Genomic DNA, 7,154 nt, shown 5'->3' with positions numbered 1-7,154 from the left:
ACATTCTCCCGTGCATCTCGGCTGCTAGTCCTCCTTTCATGCAAAACGTTAAGGTCCTCGCTCATGTCCAAGGCACCAAACCAGCTAAAAAGTCAATAATCGATAAACAAAACTTGAATTGTACTACTTCTTACTGGCTATTACATCAACTTAGAAGCTTCATCTGTGTTCTACTATGGTGCTTTTAGTGTCTCCGCATACCCCTGCACGCGACACAGCTTTGCAGACGATAAGTACAACCGTTTCAGACAGAAGAGTGGCCAATGTGACGATCTGGCTTTAAGTCGATTCGATAACAAATGACGAAAACGGACGGATTTCTCAGGTTTTTACTACATATGAACACTTTTCACATTCTCCCGTGGAACGCGGCTTCTAGTCCTCCTATCACGCAAAATCATAAGTTCCTAGCTCATGTCCAAGGCAACAAAGAAGGGTAAAAAGTCAACAATCGATACCTAAAACTTGAATTGTACTACTTCTTACTGGCTATTACATCAACTTAGAAGCTTCATCTGTTTTCTACTATGGTGCTTTCAGTGTCTTCGAATACCGCAGCACGCGACATAGCTTTGCAGACGATAAGTACAACCGTTTCAGAGAGACGAGCAGCCAATGTGAAGATCTGGCTTTAAGTCGATTCGATAACAAATGACGAACATGGACGGATTTCTCAGGTTTTTACTACATATGAACACTTTTCACATTCTCCCGTGCAACTCGGCTGCTAGTCCTCCTTTCATGCAAAACGTTAAGGTCCTCGCTCATGTCCAAGGCACCAAACCAGCTAAAAAGTCAATAATCGATAAACAAAACTTGAATTGTACTACTTCTTACTGGCTATTACATCAACTTAGAAGCTTCATCTGTGTTCTACTATGGTGCTTTTAGTGTCTCCGCATACCCCTGCACGCGACACAGCTTTGCAGACGATAAGTACAACCGTTTCAGACAGAAGAGTGGCCAATGTGACGATCTGGCTTTAAGTCGATTCGATAACAAATGACGAAAACGGACGGATTTCTCAGGTTTTTGCTACATATGAACACTTTTCACATTCTCCCGGGCAACGCGGCTGCTAGTCCTCCTTTCATGCAAAATCTTAAGTTCCTAGCTCATGTCCAAGGCACCAAAGAATGGTAAAAAAGTCAATATTCCATAACTAAAACTTGAATTGTACTTCTTCTTACTGGCTATTACATCAACTTAGAAGCTTCATCTATGTTCTACTATGCGGCTTTTTTGTGTCTCCGCATACCGCAGCATGCGACATAGCTTTGCAGACGATAAATGTAACCGTTTCAGACTGAAGTGCGGCCAATGTGACGATCTGGCTTCAAGTCGATTCGATAACAAATGACGAAAACGGACGGATTTCTCAGGTTTTTACTACATATGAACACTTTTCACATTCTCCCGTGCAACGCGGCTGCTAATCCTCCTTTCATGCAAAACCTTAATTTCCTAGCTCATGTCGAAGGCAACAAAGAAGGGTAAAAAGTCTATAATCGATAAATAAAACTTGAATTGTACTACTTCTTACTTGCTATTACATCAACTTAGAAGCTTCATCTGTGTTCTACTATGGTGCTTTTAGTGTCTCCGCATACCGCAGCACGCGACATAGCTTTGCAGACGATAAGTACAACCGTTTCAGAGGTTCGAGCGGCCAATGTAAAGATCTGGCTTTAAGTCGATTCGATAACAAATGACGAAAACGGGCGGATTTCTCATGTTTTTACTACATATGAACATATTTCACATTCTCCCGTGCAACTCGGCTGCTAGTCCTCCTTTCATGCAAAACGTTAAGGTCCTAGCTCATGTCCAAGGCACCAAAGCCAGCTAAAAAGTCAATAATCGATAGCTACAACTTGAATTGTACTACTTCTTACTGGCTATTACATCAACTTAGAAGCTTCATCTGTGTCCTACTATGGTGCTTCTAGTGTCTCCGCATACCGCAGCACGCGAAATAGCTTTGTAGACGATAAATGTAACCGTTTCAGACAGAAGAGCGGTCAATGTGACAATCTGGCTTTAAGTCGATTCGATAAAAAATGACGAAAACGGACGGATTTCTCAGGTTTTCACTACATATGAACACTTTTCACATTCTCCCGTGCAACGCGGCTGCTAGTCCTCCTTTCATGCAAAATCTTAAGTTCCTAGCTCATGTCCAAGGCACCAAAGAAGGGTAAAAAGTCAATAATCGACACCTAAAACTTGAATTGTACTACTTCTTACTGGCTATTACACCTTCTTAGAAGCTTCATCTGTGTTCTACTATGGTGCTTCTAGTGTCTCCGCATACCGCAGCACGCGACATTGCTTTGCAGACGATAAGTACAACTTTTTCAGAGAGAAGAGCGGCCAATGTGACGATCTCGCTTTAAGTCGATTCGATAACAAATGACGAAAACGGACGGATTTCTCAGGTTTTTACTACATATGAACACTTTCCACATTCTCCCGTGGAACGCGGCCGCTAGTCCTCCTTTCACGCAAAATCATAAGTTCCTAGCTCATGTCCAAGGCACCAAAGAAGGGTAAAAAGTCAATAACCGATACCTGAAACTTCAATCGTACTACTTCTTACTGGCTATTACACCTTCTTAGAAGCTTCATCTGTGTTCTACTATGGTGCTTTTAGTGTATCCGCATACCGCAGCACGCGACATAGCTTTGCAGACGATAAGTACAACCATTTCAGAGAGAAGAGCGGCCAATGTGACGATATGGCTTTAAGTCGATTCGATAACAAATGACGAACACGGACGGATTTCTCAGGTTTTTACTACATATGAACACTTTTCACATTCTCTCGTGCAACGCGGCTGCTAGTCCTCCTTTCATGCAGAATCTTAAGTTCCTAGATCATGTCCAAGGCACCAAAGAATGGTAAAAAAGTAAATAATCCATAACTAAAACTTGAATTGTACTTCTTCTTACTGGCTATTACTTCAACTTAGAAGCTTCATCTATGTTCTACTATGGTGCTTTTAGTGTCTCCGCATACCGCAGCATGCGACATAGCTTTGCAGACGATAAATGTAACCGTTTCAGACTGAAGTGCGGCCAATGTGACGATCTGGCTTCAAGTCGTTTCGATAACAAATGACGAAAACGGACGGATTTCTCAGGTTTTTGCTACATATGAACACTTCTCACATTCTCCCGTGGAACGCGGCTGCTAGTCCTCCTATCATGCAAAATCATAAGTTCCTAGCTCATGTCCAAGGCACCAAGGAAGGGTAAAAAGTCAATAATCCATAACTAAAACTTGACTTGTACCACCCCTTACTGGCTATTTCATCAACTTAGACAACTTAGAAGCTTCATCTGTGTTCTACTACGGTGCTTTTAGTGTTTCCGCATACCGCAGCACGCGACATAGCTTTGCAGACGATAAGTACAACCGTTTCAGAGGGAAGAGCGGCCAATGTGACGATCTGGCTTTAAGTCGATGCGATAACAAATGACGAACATGAACGGATTTCTCAGGTTTTTACTACATATGAACACTTTTCACATTCTCCCGGGCAACGCGGCTGCTAGTCCTCCTTTCATGCCAAATCTTAAGTTCCTAGCTCATGTCCAAGGCACCAAGGAAGGGTAAAAAGTCAATAATCCATAACTAAAACTTGAATTGTACTACCTCTTACTGGCTATACATCAAATTAGAAGCTTCATCTGTGTTCTACTATGGTGCTTTTAGTGTCTCGCATACCGCAGCACGCGACGTAGCATTGCAGACGATAAGTACAACTTTTTCAGAGAGAAGAGCGGCCAATGTGACGATCTCGCTTTAAGTCGATTCGATAACAAATGACGAAAACGGACGGATTTCTCAGGTTTTTACTACATATGAACACTTTCCACATTCTCCCGTGGAACGCGGCCGCTAGTCCTCCTTTCACGCAAAATCATAAGTTCCTAGCTCATGTCCAAGGCACCAAAGAAGGGTAAAAAGTCAATAACCGATACCTGAAACTTCAATCGTACTACTTCTTACTGGCTATTACACCTTCTTAGAAGCTTCATCTGTGTTCTACTATGGTGCTTTTAGTGTATCCGCATACCGCAGCACGCGACATAGCTTTGCAGACGATAAGTACAACCATTTCAGAGAGAAGAGCGGCCAATGTGACGATATGGCTTTAAGTCGATTCGATAACAAATGACGAACACGGACGGATTTCTCAGGTTTTTACTACATATGAACACTTTTCACATTCTCTCGTGCAACGCGGCTGCTAGTCCTCCTTTCATGCAGAATCTTAAGTTCCTAGATCATGTCCAAGGCACCAAAGAATGGTAAAAAAGTAAATAATCCATAACTAAAACTTGAATTGTACTTCTTCTTACTGGCTATTACTTCAACTTAGAAGCTTCATCTATGTTCTACTATGGTGCTTTTAGTGTCTCCGCATACCGCAGCATGCGACATAGCTTTGCAGACGATAAATGTAACCGTTTCAGACTGAAGTGCGGCCAATGTGACGATCTGGCTTCAAGTCGTTTCGATAACAAATGACGAAAACGGACGGATTTCTCAGGTTTTTGCTACATATGAACACTTCTCACATTCTCCCGTGGAACGCGGCTGCTAGTCCTCCTATCATGCAAAATCATAAGTTCCTAGCTCATGTCCAAGGCACCAAGGAAGGGTAAAAAGTCAATAATCCATAACTAAAACTTGACTTGTACCACCCCTTACTGGCTATTTCATCAACTTAGACAACTTAGAAGCTTCATCTGTGTTCTACTACGGTGCTTTTAGTGTTTCCGCATACCGCAGCACGCGACATAGCTTTGCAGACGATAAGTACAACCGTTTCAGAGGGAAGAGCGGCCAATGTGACGATCTGGCTTTAAGTCGATGCGATAACAAATGACGAACATGAACGGATTTCTCAGGTTTTTACTACATATGAACACTTTTCACATTCTCCCGGGCAACGCGGCTGCTAGTCCTCCTTTCATGCCAAATCTTAAGTTCCTAGCTCATGTCCAAGGCACCAAGGAAGGGTAAAAAGTCAATAATCCATAACTAAAACTTGAATTGTACTACCTCTTACTGGCTATACATCAAATTAGAAGCTTCATCTGTGTTCTACTATGGTGCTTTTAGTGTCTCGCATACCGCAGCACGCGACGTAGCATTGCAGACGATAAGTACAACTTTTTCAGAGAGAAGAGCGGCCAATGTGAAGATCTGGCTTTAAGTCGATTCGATAACAAATGACGAACACGGACGGATTTCTCAGATTTTTACTACATATGAACACTTTTCACATTCTCCCGTGCAACTCGGCTGCTAGTCCTCCATTCATGCAAAACGTTAAGGTCCTAGCTAATGTCCAAGGCATCAATGCCAGCTAAAAAGTCAATAATCGATAAATAAAACTTCAATTGTACTACTTCTTACTGGCTATTACATCAACTTAGAAGGTTCATCTGTGTTCTACTATAGTGTTTTTAATGTCTCCGCATACCGCAGCACGCGACATAGCATTGCAGACGATAAGTACAACTTTTTCAGAGAGAAGAGCGGCCAATGTGAAGATCTGGCTTTAAGTCGATTCGATAACAAATGACGAACACGGACGGATTTCTCAGATTTTTACTACATATGAACACTTTTCACATTCTCTCGTGCAACGCGGCTGCTAGTCCTCCTTTCATGCAGAATCTTAAGTTCCTAGATCATGTCCAAGGCACCAAAGAATGGTAAAAAAGTAAATAATCCATAACTAAAACTTGAATTGTACTTCTTCTTACTGGCTATTACTTCAACTTAGAAGCTTCATCTATGTTCTACTATGGTGCTTTTAGTGTCTCCGCATACCGCAGCATGCGACATAGCTTTGCAGACGATAAATGTAACCGTTTCAGACTGAAGTGCGGCCAATGTGACGATCTGGCTTCAAGTCGATTCGATAACAAATGACGAAAACGGACGGATTTCTCAGGTTTTTACTACATATGAACACTTTTCACATTCTCCCGTGCAACGCGGCTGCTAATCCTCCTTTCATGCAAAACCTTAATTTCCTAGCTCATGTCGAAGGCAACAAAGAAGGGTAAAAAGTCTATAATCGATAAATAAAACTTGAATTGTACTACTTCTTACTTGCTATTACATCAACTTAGAAGCTTCATCTGTGTTCTACTATGGTGCTTTTAGTGTCTCCGCATACCGCAGCACGCGACATAGCTTTGCAGACGATAAGTACAACCGTTTCAGAGGTTCGAGCGGCCAATGTAAAGATCTGGCTTTAAGTCGATTCGATAACAAATGACGAAAACGGGCGGATTTCTCATGTTTTTACTACATATGAACATATTTCACATTCTCCCGTGCAACTCGGCTGCTAGTCCTCCTTTCATGCAAAACGTTAAGGTCCTAGCTCATGTCCAAGGCACCAAAGCCAGCTAAAAAGTCAATAATCGATAGCTACAACTTGAATTGTACTACTTCTTACTGGCTATTACATCAACTTAGAAGCTTCATCTGTGTCCTACTATGGTGCTTCTAGTGTCTCCGCATACCGCAGCACGCGAAATAGCTTTGTAGACGATAAATGTAACCGTTTCAGACAGAAGAGCGGTCAATGTGACAATCTGGCTTTAAGTCGATTCGATAAAAAATGACGAAAACGGACGGATTTCTCAGGTTTTCACTACATATGAACACTTTTCACATTCTCCCGTGCAACGCGGCTGCTAGTCCTCCTTTCATGCAAAATCTTAAGTTCCTAGCTCATGTCCAAGGCACCAAAGAAGGGTAAAAAGTCAATAATCGACACCTAAAACTTGAATTGTACTACTTCTTACTGGCTATTACACCTTCTTAGAAGCTTCATCTGTGTTCTACTATGGTGCTTCTAGTGTCTCCGCATACCGCAGCACGCGACATTGCTTTGCAGACGATAAGTACAACTTTTTCAGAGAGAAGAGCGGCCAATGTGACGATCTCGCTTTAAGTCGATTCGATAACAAATGACGAAAACGGACGGATTTCTCAGGTTTTTACTACATATGAACACTTTCCACATTCTCCCGTGGAACGCGGCCGCTAGTCCTCCTTTCACGCAAAATCATAAGTTCCTAGCTCATGTCCAAGGCACCAAAGAAGGGTAAAAAGTCAA

The sequence above is a fragment of the Schistocerca gregaria genome, unplaced genomic scaffold (assembly GCF_023897955.1).
Source record: "Schistocerca gregaria isolate iqSchGreg1 unplaced genomic scaffold, iqSchGreg1.2 ptg000281l, whole genome shotgun sequence".
NCBI lineage: Eukaryota > Metazoa > Arthropoda > Insecta > Orthoptera > Acrididae > Schistocerca > Schistocerca gregaria.
Note: the sequence above shows the minus strand (reverse complement) of the source record.